This window comes from Rhea americana, unplaced genomic scaffold (genome assembly GCF_003343005.1).
Source record: "Rhea americana isolate MKP2758 unplaced genomic scaffold, rheAme1 scaffold_42, whole genome shotgun sequence".
NCBI lineage: Eukaryota > Metazoa > Chordata > Aves > Rheiformes > Rheidae > Rhea > Rhea americana.
In genome coordinates, this window is record NW_028186557.1 from 1,324,494 (window position 1) to 1,337,350 (window position 12,857).

The following is a 12,857-nucleotide window of genomic DNA, read 5'->3' on the forward strand; positions in this document are numbered from 1 at the left end:
ATTGTTGTAAATACTTTGGGAATCTTTCAGACACTTCAGGTRGCTTTGTAACTCTCTCTTCTCTTATTCTTCCACTGGCAAAATCTTCTGCATCTTGAACTTTGCTTTTCAAGTTAGATTCAGTTGCCTGCTGAGGGGGAAAAAAAAGTATATTTCAGTTTGCTTGAGTGTATTAGTTATATTGTAAAGAGACTCTGAATTGAGGACAGCTGTTCTTGATGCCTGTTGAAATGCTGTTGAACAGGCAGTGGGTGTGACCGATTACATTGCATTCCCATACCAAAACCACTTCATTAGTGATTACTTTAAGCTAGCAGCCGTTCTCTACCTTGCCTAACTATTTTTTCCCCCCTCCCATTGCCTACTTCCTGATCAAAATTKTTGCAAAAAGGAAGCAGTAATCATCTATAAGCTCAGGTTGAAGAGATGTAATGAGCAGGTGTATGACCTGAGTCATGCTATTCAAAGCATTTATCATCACCTGTAACAACAATATGGAAACAGCCRTGTTTCATATCACCTTCCTTGTACACATAAGGTAGCTTAACTTTTTCTGCTTATTTTTCATTGCTGTAAAATAGCCCTCACTAGGACTTATACACCACAAATACTATCTGTCTTTTCTTCTAAACTTGGCTAATGAATTACGTCTAGCTAGGTTAAATGAAGAGGAATTGATACTACCATCCCCAAAAGAGTTTTGGCTGCTGTAACTGTAGGCAAGATGGGAAATGACTCCATAACCTTTAGCCCTGCAAGGCATGGGGAGGAATTCCTTTGGGGAGAAAGTAGCAGGTTGGGGCTCTGGAAGGTAATAGGAGGTAGGTGAAAAAGAGGAGAGGGAAGTAGATATGAAGCAAAATTCCCCACTCTGCCTTTCACGTGGTTGTGTATAGGAAGAAAGAGCTCATACTATAGAAAGGAATTCATTGCTGATATGTCAAGAGGCCAGCTTCTTTGGACAGAGAACGACTGGAGAAATGAAGAGTTTTATTGGTTTTGGGGGAGCAAGATTGCTTCCTTCATAGCATCAACATGAAGATGATTAATAGAAGAAACCAGAAGAAAATTAACRTTTCTTTATAAAGAAAACTTAGTAGCTACTTCAGGCTGTATGAGCCCTGATTAGATGTGTTCTCCTATAGCAGTATATTCAAGACCCAGGCCTCCAAGGGAAGATACAGGAATATGCTGCAAGGTCCTGGGTGGTGGCTGGGGACCTAYAGCTGGAAAGACCTAAATGAGGGCTGAAGGGAGTTTGAGCTGAGGTAGTAGAAGAAATGCTTTGGACCCAGCAGACAAAATCTCCAATTGAGTTATATTGTATAATGTGTGTGTTATACTGAGGCTTTTTGTCCATGTATGATTTTTGTAAAAGTTGAAGACCCATATTGAGTGTCTGGTTTTAAAAATAAGTGAAAATTTCCTGAAAATTTCCATGAAACCACAAGTTTCATGGGCTCAGCCAATGACTTCTAGGTTTTGACTTCTGCTTGTCTGCTGCCAAGATGTTAACCAACTAAATGAAAAGAAACTATCACAGCAATCTTAAATCCTAATGTATGTTGTGGTAATTGCAATAATTTAAGACTTCAGGTTTTTCTTATTTTAATAAAACTAGAAAAGGTTTTATTAAATTCCAGCCTGCTTGATGACAAATCTGCATAAAAACTGAAAAACAGAAGCTTCTTGGAATCCCGTGAAGAGCCCTTATTAGTGTTGGTTAGTGTTAGCTCTATAGTTCACTTGGTGTCTTCCTAGTGCAATGGCAGATCTGTTTATTACTACAGATGAACTTCTAAAGACTGGACCTGCATAAAGATTCAGAATTTGCATCCAGCATTGTGGTAGGGAGCTGTATTGGGATGTCCCTGGTCAGCTTTAATTTAGGAGCCTCCAGGAAAGGTATTGTGGCTGAAAGCCAACCTGAGGTGCTGTGAACCAGGCAGCTGTGTTGAAAACTGGTGTTTTAAGGAAGCTTTTTGTGTAGTGAGGAAAAGAGCCTGTCTAGGTGTTACTTTTTTTTTTTTTTTTCCATTTAATAATAATTAGGGAATAAAGTGCATTAAAGAGGATACTGGGATGGAAGGCAGGGTAACATAGCGAGGTGTGAAGAGGTATTCAGCAACTGGATATTCATGGGTGATAACCAGAATGTAGCCTTTCATCTTTTACTCAAGATAGTACAGGGATGAGTAGTTTCATTCAAATGCTTTCAGACATAGTCGTATTTATTTCTGCAAATTTAGTATGTCATACTTCTCTTCCTTAAACTTTACTTCATTTTATGAATATGTGAGATACTGCAATAAAATTGTGTAGCTTCTTTTTAGTTTCCTACTGATGCCTTTAAGGAGAGTGCTACAGCAATATAGTAATAGGCGTGCAAGAACATGTAACTGCCAGTGAAAGCTGTCCAAAAAAAATTGCTTCTGCAGTTCTGTATTTTTTTTTCCCCTTTGCTCCTCCTTCAGTGTTATCCTTTAACACCTTTGAAACCTGTGGGAGATAGTGAAGAGGTTCTTTACTAGGTGAATCCTCAAGTCAAACACTCTTTAAATTGCTTATATGGCTTAAATTTGCTGGAAGGTTGAGTTGTGACTGTGAGGCCTAAGGTGCTGAATGTAGTGGGACTGCTGAGGAGAACAGAGGTAGGTTGAATTGGGGTGGCAAATCCTCGTATGGTCTCAGGAGCTACCCAGTTTTGAATGATCTTGGGTGACGATGATGCAAGTGACTYCTCCTGTCTGAGGCAATACAGTTTATCTAGTGATAGACCTGGGATTTCAAGCAGTTAGGATTACCTATTTTCTTTGCTACACTTTGTCTGAGGGAATTGCTTTTTGAATCTATTGACATCAGTGTATTCTCCTTCATGTGCTTGTATACACGGGGGAGCATAMCATCCTGAGCTACACCTTGTTTGGATTATTATTTTTTTTTTTCCTGTGTATTCTTAAGGCTTCTTGTAGCTGTTCCACATAACTGCTGCTCCAGTCACAAGCTGCTGTAGTTCAGGCTGGTCATCCCTTTCTATTCATGGAAACCCCTGTCTTGACAATACACGCACAGACACGCATGCACACACCACCCCAACCTACTAGGAAAATACATTAAAGACTTTAGGAAATGTTAACATTCGTTATTTATATAAAAAGAGAGAAGGAAACCTGACTTATTTTTCTTTATCTCTTGCCTAATACCAATATGTTCTTGGTTGTTTATCTACTGTGTGTTTATTCCATCTGCTTATCTAACACATGAAATCCTTACTAAAAACTTAATTTGTATTGATTGAAGATTTTTGCTTATATTATGCAGAATAGCTATAGCTCCCAACTGAGGGAAGTCTGGAATAGAAGAGGGACACAAATCCCAGGTAACTATTTAATGCTATTCCTAATGCTTAGTTCRAATGCATAATCCTTGTTCCTCTTTCCCCTTTTAGCCCTGTGTTTTATAGACACTTGTGCAGAGGTGCACGTGTGTTGTTATAATCTTTGTCAAGACTGACTGCCAGGCAGGACTTGTACATTAGCTTTTACATATGCCTCTGGTAACACATTCTGAAGTTATTGAAGGCAGTCAAATACAGAATATTTTCTTGTGTAGAAACCTGGTGTGCTATAATATAGCTGATGAGGATTGCTGTAGCTGCTGGGTGTATTGCCCCGAAACAAAGAGCAGGTGTCTGTATCACTGTTGACTCCCCCTGGACTTCATGGGGAGAAGACAGCCTTAAGGATCTTTTGACCCCACCGATGTCCTTCACAAGGCTAGCTTCTGCTAAGGGCTGTCTGAACCTCATCGGTGCTTGGGGTAGCATCCTGTCTGTGCTCTCTGTTTTTGAAAGCTTTTGCTGCCCATTTAGGGAAGTAAGGGGTGTGCTAAGGGTTGAGTTTAGCCCCTTTCACAGGACAGCGACATAAAGAGCAGTCCCTTAAAAAAAGARAAAAARGRGGGAGGGKGAGGGGAGAGCTGCAGACTAGAGCAGGTATCAAGAGTAAAGGTGCTCACAGGATCAGGGGCTGGTACAGGTGGTTTGGGGGCTATGCTTGGGCCTGGATGAATCAGGCCTGTGGAGAAAGCCCAGTCACTGATCTGACTCTGTACAAGCACTAATTGTGGAAAAAGTGCTGGCAGTTGGGATTTCAATCCCCTGTAGCTTTGCAAAAGGCGTTATCTGCCAGAACGAAGAGAATTGCTGGGAGCAGATTAAAAGCAGCTCCGTTTAGATCTGCAAAATAGTAATGAGAAGAAATGGGGAGGCTTAGGGAAATAAACACAGAAACAAGACAGAAGGGCAAATCTGATGCTGAGGAAAAACTGCATTAGCATGATGTGATTATGGCATGAGCTGAGTGGTAGTAATACTACCTTGGTTTAGTCCTGGTTGTGCTTGCAGAGAGGTTATTGATCGCAAAGGTGGCAGGACTTTCAGCTGTATGAGTTGACAACAGTTTGATTTCCTAATTCAGACAAGAGATTTCAGAAGTTGTATGGATTTGGAGGAATCCTTGCAAGTATGAATAATATCCAAGCAAACTTACAAACATGTCAGCTTCCCTAGAGTAAATGAGGTCAATGCTGTGAAGCTAATGAAACATTCTGAAAGTGTTCCTAGTGTATAATTGAGAATTGGACCCTGCTGCATGTAGGTAATTTGCTGTACTTGAAAAAGCATATAGTTATATTTTTCAAAAAAAAAAAAAAAAAAAAGGACCCTGGTCCTTTAATATACTTAGTCTTCAAAAACAATATAGAGGTAGGATTTTTTTATTATTATTACTAACGTTGTTGCCTGGAATGCCTGAAGTGAGCACACTGCAAGTTCAGAGCACTTGCTAGTTATATTTGAGATTTTCCTCTGGAAAAGATTTTAAAAGTTTGATTTAGCTTTTTAAAATTTCAGTTTGTTTGCATCCAGGCTTGGTGATTAGTTAATCATTCATATTTCTGTACTAAATATGAGAATGCTTGGCTTATAAAATGGTTCAATCATGTAAGAGCTTTAACTGCAGTGCACGACAAATTCAGAAGCTTGTTATGTCAGAAAGGAGGAGGAGGAACTTCTGTTTAGGTCTTGCCTTCACAGGGAGAGGAAACTGATAGTATCTGTGTAATCTTGCACTGATGAGCTGGCATCACATTGCTTTGAAAAGATTGATATTTCAGATCTGATGACTAAGTGGTGGTGGGCACAGCTGCTTTAGAATCTGAGATAAAGGAAAGAAGGAAAACAAATCCAGAATTGCTATGTGAAAACCTTGCTGACATATAATGCTGTCAGAACACTTATAAAGAGCAGAAACCCTATTCAGTGTCAATCAGGTACGTGCTATATTGAATGAAGTATTTATTATTTTAAATGTTGCCAAAGCTCTGCAATTGATAGCCACTAGATTTTGGAACAAAAACCTCTCTAAATGGAATGGGATGGTTAAAATATCGAGAGATTTGTTTTAATTACAGTACACATTTGTTCTTAAATGCTAACAGTTTGTGCAGATAAAATGATCTTTCAACAGGTCTGTGTTCTAAAAATTATTTAAGGCGCAATCAAATTGTAGAAGTTTAATATATTTTAAAGACTTGGGTTTAAGAAACTAATTAGAATGGGATTGCTGCACTAAAACCAGAAGGAATATTTTGAACACACATTATGGATGATATTTTTTTCTTCTAGTTTTTGAGAAACTGCACAAACAAATATACTAATAAAAGGCAAAAGCCACTTCTTAGCATCATTATATTTTTAGGGCCTGATTCAAAGCACATTGGAGTTGTTGGAAGTTTCCTCATTGACTTGAATGGACTTTGGATCAGGCTCTTCAAGTTCCAGATCTCATACTGATAAATATCTCAGTTTTTGTTCTTACAACTGCTGTGTCTACTKAAGTAAATTTCCATACTAAAGTCAGTGATTCAGGCTTCTACTCTTTAAAAGAGAGATTCAATTTTGAAATGCTCCTTYCTAATTAAACAAGAAGATACAAACTTGTTTCTTAAGGTTACTTTTGAAAATGCTAAAAGGTATATTTAAGAGGAGCTGAAGATGGAACAATGTGTACCTCTTTATCAAATCCATCAGGACCTCTGGAAACTAGTAAAGTTTTTTTTTCCTTTTGTGTAGCAGTGACAGGTATGATCTGGTCTTTTTATCTTCAGTGTTTTAAAAGTGAGGTTTTATTAGAGAAAATAAATCCCAATTTGGAGGGAGCGGGGGATGAGCAAATTATGCAATTTAAACCTTGGAATGGCTGAAAAATGTGCTATTTTTTTTTGGGGGGGGGGAGAAATCATCATACAGAGAATGATGAACAATTACCTTTTTATATGCAGTAGAAGTTTTGATATGCTTATGAGCAGCATGAGGAATGCCTTTTAGACATAAAGTCGTGTAGTGTTTGATTCTGATATGCTGAGTGCTGCCAGCAGTATGTTTCCTCATCTGTATCCTTGAAATTCCTTTCTCATCTCTTGTCCCCCGAGGGGAGGAGAACCATAAGATAGAAGTATTGTGCCTTTTACTTAACAAATATACTTCTGATTTCTAATACAAAGCTTTGGAACTTATATTTGCTATTTCAGGACTTGATCAAAATTCCTGCAAGTGCTTTGAGATAAATTGTGAGCAAAGTTCAAACATAAATTGCCCCCTATCTCTCCTCCTTTTTGCTTTCCTTTCTTAACTTTTCTGTTTCTTTTAAAATAAAATGTAACTTACATTTTGAAAGCGTAGTGACTATAACACAGTGTTAGAGGAGGACAGCTCTAGCATCCCCGTTCTTGGGCTGGTAACACTGTGTGTGACTGAACAGTTCCTTGGACTTTCAAAGGAGAAATACAAATAAAAATCTTAGACCTGAGGGGATGGAATAAATCTCATGCTTCGTTACAGAGGTTTCAGTCTCTGAAATGCTCCAAATCACAAGAACCAGTTAACTTGTTTGAACTACAAGAATTGCTGGAGAAAGTGGAATCACGAGAATGTTTATATCGTGGTGAATTTAATTGTTGGTGACCTGATATACTTAAAATGTCACAGGAAGAAAATATTCACTGTTTTAGAGAGACTGTCCAAAAATGTTGCAATTGCAGCATTGCCTTCAATGAATGTCAGCCCCTGGGAGTGTCTGTAAATGATGATGCTCTGATGAAGAATGGATGAAAAATTAAAACCATTATAAAGCCATGTTATTATATGGTCTCTTTGGATAAACTTAGTGTAGTTTTACTGAGTGTTGTTGTATCAAGAAAGTAAAAATAGAAAAGAGTTTTCAGTGAAAAGGGATGATTCCAGGGGGCTGAAAAGATTTTATTTTATAAATACACACACACACACRYRYGTGTGTGTGTGTRTATATATATATGTATATCACTGTGCTCTTCAGTTATCTGTAACAGGCTTTTGCTAGCAACAGGAAATGCTAACATAGAGTTTGCTGGCCCACTCCTCCAGGGACAAGAAATATGAAACTCAGAACAGAAGTCCCTGAATAACTCCTCAGATTTTATTTTAATAAGACSAGGAGGCCATTCAAATTTTGTAGCTTCATTTCTTGGTTAATATATGGAACAAACTTCCACCTGTGTAAATCACCAACAAAATTTGTACTGACTCAGAGTCAGGATTTTACCCACAGTCAAATAAAAGGCTCTCTTTCATGTCTAGTTTAGTAATGAGAAAGATCTGGAACAGTTTCCTTTTTCCTTGAGATTAAAGCATATCCAACAACTTTTGTTACCTCTAAATAATGTTAAAATATCATATCTGATTTAGGATTCCATATGGTATTGTAATAATGTTTTATTGCTTGCAGAGTCAAGAATAAACAATACCTTGATTCGTGTTACTTCAAGGACTGAGTGATGATGAGGGAAAAGATAATGCAAAACTTTTAACTTCTCAAATAGGCACAACTAAAATGAAATGCTCATCAAAATGCTTATAAATAAATGAGGATCACTATTGAAAGACAAGTGGATAAGCTTAAGTCTTTTGATACACATTTTTATGATTTAAATTTTATTATTAAAAAGTTTGCTTTATGCAGTAAGAGGTAAGGCAAGCATATGTCTGTGCCGTGCTGTTTGATTACTGAATAGAGCAAAATGCAAACTGGACAAGCTTTGATGTAGTAATCTCAAAAATGAAGCAGACTGTCTTCCAAAACACAGTTCAACTCCAGAGCTTTAGCAGCTGCCTGAGTGGCAGTGATGGAGTAGGGATCTTGCATGTGATATATTTTTCTTGAACAGATGCCATGGGCTGTCTTGTAAACAATGTGGACAAATACTGTTAGTTTAAGAGGCTTTGGGCTCTTTAATAAGACTGCTAGTGAAAAAGACTCATTATGTAAATTTGTCTTAGTGTATATACAATTTGTATTGTAATGTGGCCATGTGGAAGAATGTAGTAAATACATGGTATTTATTAGTGTGGGTGAGGGGTGGAATAAGGGATGCTCCACATTGATCTGACAGGAAAAAAGTCTACTGCTTTTCTCCACTCTTCAGGTCACCTAGATCTGAAAAACAGTTCCCTGATAGCATGTTTACAAGGAGGGCTTTCAGATGCCTCAAGCAGCTCTGGTTATTGCCATTCCTTCTCAGCCTCATAAAGCAAGAGGTTATTTGAAGAAGCTGGAATATGGCATGCTTGAGGAGACAGACAGTGCATCAGGTCTGCTTAGCCAGGAGAATTCAAATCCTAGATACACTGCTATCCATGACAAACAGAAACCAGATGGAAGCATGTTTTGGAGCAATAGCAGATCAGATCCTCAGGCCGTTTAGGATGCACCACCTCTAACTTCTGCAGAGCTAAATAAATCGGTTCATATCATTCAAGGTTGTGTCCCATTTGTCTACCCATCTATCTAATCTCGTTGCCTGTATATTGCCAGGAGCCCTAGACTGTAGGGGCAGCTAGGAATCTATTGTACATTGGGCAAATTAAGATTTGCCCAGGGCTCTTAATCACAGGTTTTTATGCCTAGTGAGGGAAAACTGCTGCCAGGGAATCTATCTTCTATACTTTCTTCAGAAAGCAAGACAGTCTCTCTCTTAGAGAATAGGATGCTTCAATTCCTGTTGTGTTCCTCATGCCTGATTTGCTTGGTTTTCTTCACATATTGACTCTTTCCTCTTTCTTCTCTTAAATTTCTGCCTACCATGAGTGCATTGCTACTAGGATTGTTTTGTGTGTGTCCTTGCTATCCATCTTCAGACTTGCACAGGAGAACTGCTCAGGATGTAAATAAAGTGGTATTTTCAGTTCCTGATGTATTTATTTTATTTATTTATTATGTTTAAGGAGCGAGACCAATGCTGAGAGATGCTGAATTTTTATAAGACTAAACAAAAAGAACTTGACTTCAATCAAAACGTTTCAACCCCTCTGCCAGCCTGTTCATATCTACGCCATGCCAATAACTAAAAGAAAGAGTTATTCAGTAACCTGCTGAGTTGTGTAAAACTCCTACTGGGTAAAATGAGGCTCTTTTACTATATATACTTGTTCTTTCTGAGGGCAGGTTCTTGAGCTGACTTCTCTGTATCTCAATAGAGATAAATTAAAGCTGTCCCTCAATACAGCCTTTCATAATGACTTGAGTGTGGTGGGCCCTAATAGTTCTAGGGCACACAGGATGGGAAGAGCTATAGTGTTCCCTGGCCTGCTCTTAGTCCAGATGACTGGCAGACCAGGACCTTGGGACACACAATGGTACACATCTATTACTTACTTTTGTGAAAAACATTTCTGCGGGCTAAAGTAGAAAAACTTTTCAGTTTCAAAAGAGTTCCCCWCTTTTGGAGATAAGCATGTGTGAAGTGCAGTGAACAGAATATAACTATGACCAAGTCATAGTTACATGACTTGGTATGGTTCTGGAAGCTACTCAGTTAACCACAGGAAGACCTATACTATTGATTCAAAACTGCACTTTATTTTAATAATAAAGTTCTTATTTGACAAGGGTGATGTTCTGTGTACTGGCTTCTGCATGATAGTGCTGTGGATGGAGTAGTGATTACAAAATCCTCAGGTTTATCCATGCTATTTGTGTAATAGATTTACTAGATGTTTCTTTTCCAATAAAATGTGTTAGAATTTTCAAACTGAAAATCAAATACTCTTTTTGATACTGAATATGTACTGAACATCTGCACTGTACTTTGCAATAATGTCATGGAGATGAAAGGAGCTGAAACCACTCAGGTGCACTTGTATTCCTTAACAGGACAGTGGCTTTCCATTTCTGATCTGTAAATTTTTAAGTGCATGAATGACAGCTAAAAATGCGAGTCATAGCAAGCTTAAGTCTGTCCTGAAGTCTGGTAACATTTAAGGCTCTAAAGATTGAAAAAAAGACTGACTGCACTGAATCTTAGCTCCAATTTGAATGGACACCTAAAAATCTTTTCCAGTTACATACTTAGCTGCTAGTGATCTGATTCCATTGCAATGTACTTAAGATGGTTGTTTTCATGTACCTCAAAGTGTTAAATGTTGATTATCTTTGGACAGGGCCCACACCTCTTGCCTTCTTGAGCAAAGTTGACAAGGTTACCAGTCTCCTGGTAATTAATTAATGATCCTTTGCTATGCTTCACCCCTTGCAGCACAAGTAAAGTAGAATTTTCTCCACTATGAATGCCTCTAATGGAGGCGTCTGGATGAATGTAGACATTAAAAAAAGGAGGGGGGGATAGGAAGTGATATCTAAAGGACAACTAGTCTGACCTTCTGYTTAAAGGTAGGTCAGGTTGCTCCGGGTCTTGTTCTTAATATCTGCAAAAATTGAGATTTCATAGCCTTTCTGGGCATCCTGTTCTTGTGGTCAACCACGCTCACTGTGGAGAATTATTTCTTRTATTCAACTGAATTTCTGTTGCTACAACTTGTGGCTGTCATCTCTTGTCCTTTGTGCTGTTCTGAGAAGAATCTGGCTTTGTCTTCTTTGTAATTCCTCTTTAAGTAGTGGAAGACGACTGCAATTTGACCTTCCCACAGTCTTCTGTTCCTCCAAAAGAACAAACCCAGTTCTCTTAGTAGCTCTACTATGTCATATGCACAAATATATTTACGAATGTTTAGAATGAACCTAGAAGTTGTCAGTGTCTCCAGTAACACAAGGGTTATGCTTTTAATCTGCAATGTTTTCCTCAGAGGATATCTTGCTCTCATTGGGAACAGGCTATTAATTTTGCAGGAATGGGTATAACATCTCAGGTCTAGAAAGATAGCTTTATTTTCTTTGTGCTTCCCTATCTGTACTCTACTTATTGCATCTACTACTTCTCAGGTAATAATAAACTTGTTTACTTATATGACTTTTGTTGGCAGGATCTGACATTGCTGCGTTTAATGAGTAATAAGTTCCTTACAAAACTTGAAGCACRAGTACTGTGTTGTGCATCAGGAATGGTGTTCTTTAACAATCAATTTTTGAAAAAAATTGATTCAGTTTATTGTTGCAGTGAGATGCACAAAGTTTAACTTAGCAKAATATTAATAGAATGCTTTGCAAGATGACTGAGGTGCTTAGGTTGTGGGGTACTGGAAAGTATGCTTGCTGAATCACTGCTATTAAAATGGAAGGAAGGACGATTACACTTTAAWTTAAACCTAGCAGAGAAAAAGGTCATCTTAATTCTCTCGCAAAAAATTCTTTGCTCAAAATATGTGACTTGCAAAGAAAATCTTAAATGCGTTGTAGTGTGTTGATGTGATGGTCACTGAGAACATCCATCAGTCCACTGTTTTCTTGAAGATTGTTACGCTTTTCTCTTTTACTGTATTTCCAAGCAGGCTCTAAAAATTGGCAGCCTACCCTCTCTATTTTTTTTCCCAAAAGCTAAAAAAAATAAAATAAATTTCCTACAAGAAGATACTTGGTACAGGTAATGTGCAATAACTAGCATTTGAATTTAAGTGTATCTATTTGAGTTTGTTCAGGTAGGTCAGATGGCTTAATTATTTACCCGTCTATCTATTTGACTATGACATCTAAATAGTTGTTGTGCTTAATCTGGTGTGTGTTGGATGGTGACTCGCAAGAAACAAAATGTTCAATATGTAGAGCTGTTTAAAGACCAAAAACATAATTTTCTGGGAGAGCAGTGATGAAATCACATTTTTTTTCCTACATCATCATGGATATCGGTGCTGTCCTCTGCATACTGGAGTCAATGGAACTGTATTCTCTTACACCAGATGTGTACCCTGCCTTTAATGTCTTAGATTGTGAATGGTAAGTGTTACTCAAGGAATCAAATGGAAAATTTACTCTATGTTGAAAGTTTACTTAATAATAGTGTTTCAGTGATTCAGTGTCTTGCTGGACTAAACTGACTTCAGTGGATTGAAACATTTGCAGTCTGCCAGAAGACTGTATTCTAATAATAACTGATTCCTCCTTTGCTCATTTTTGGGGAGTTCATTTCAGGCAGGAGTTCTATTCAGTTTAATGAATGGTGCTTAAAATATGAAGATGTTGTATCAAGAAGGAAAAAAAAACATACTAGCTTGTTGCAACTCTTTATTGCAACCCTTAGCTTTCATGTTGTCCTGCTTCCTTCCAAGGTATCAGTATTAGTGTAGCTTGTCTGTTTCTGTAGCCCAAAATCTTAAGATTTAGTTCCCTGGATCTGCAGTTCTTCTTTAAGATGTACAACTCCACAGTCCAGCTACAGGTTTTGAGGCCCTCCTGAACAATTCTGGTTAATATCTGCAGCTTCACTTTGTGAGGGTCTGGGCTTCTCCTTCTAAATTCTCTTGGGTATAAGGATTATCCCTGAGATGAGCTTGTGTAGATACATAGTCTACCATGACTAGATTGTTTCTACTA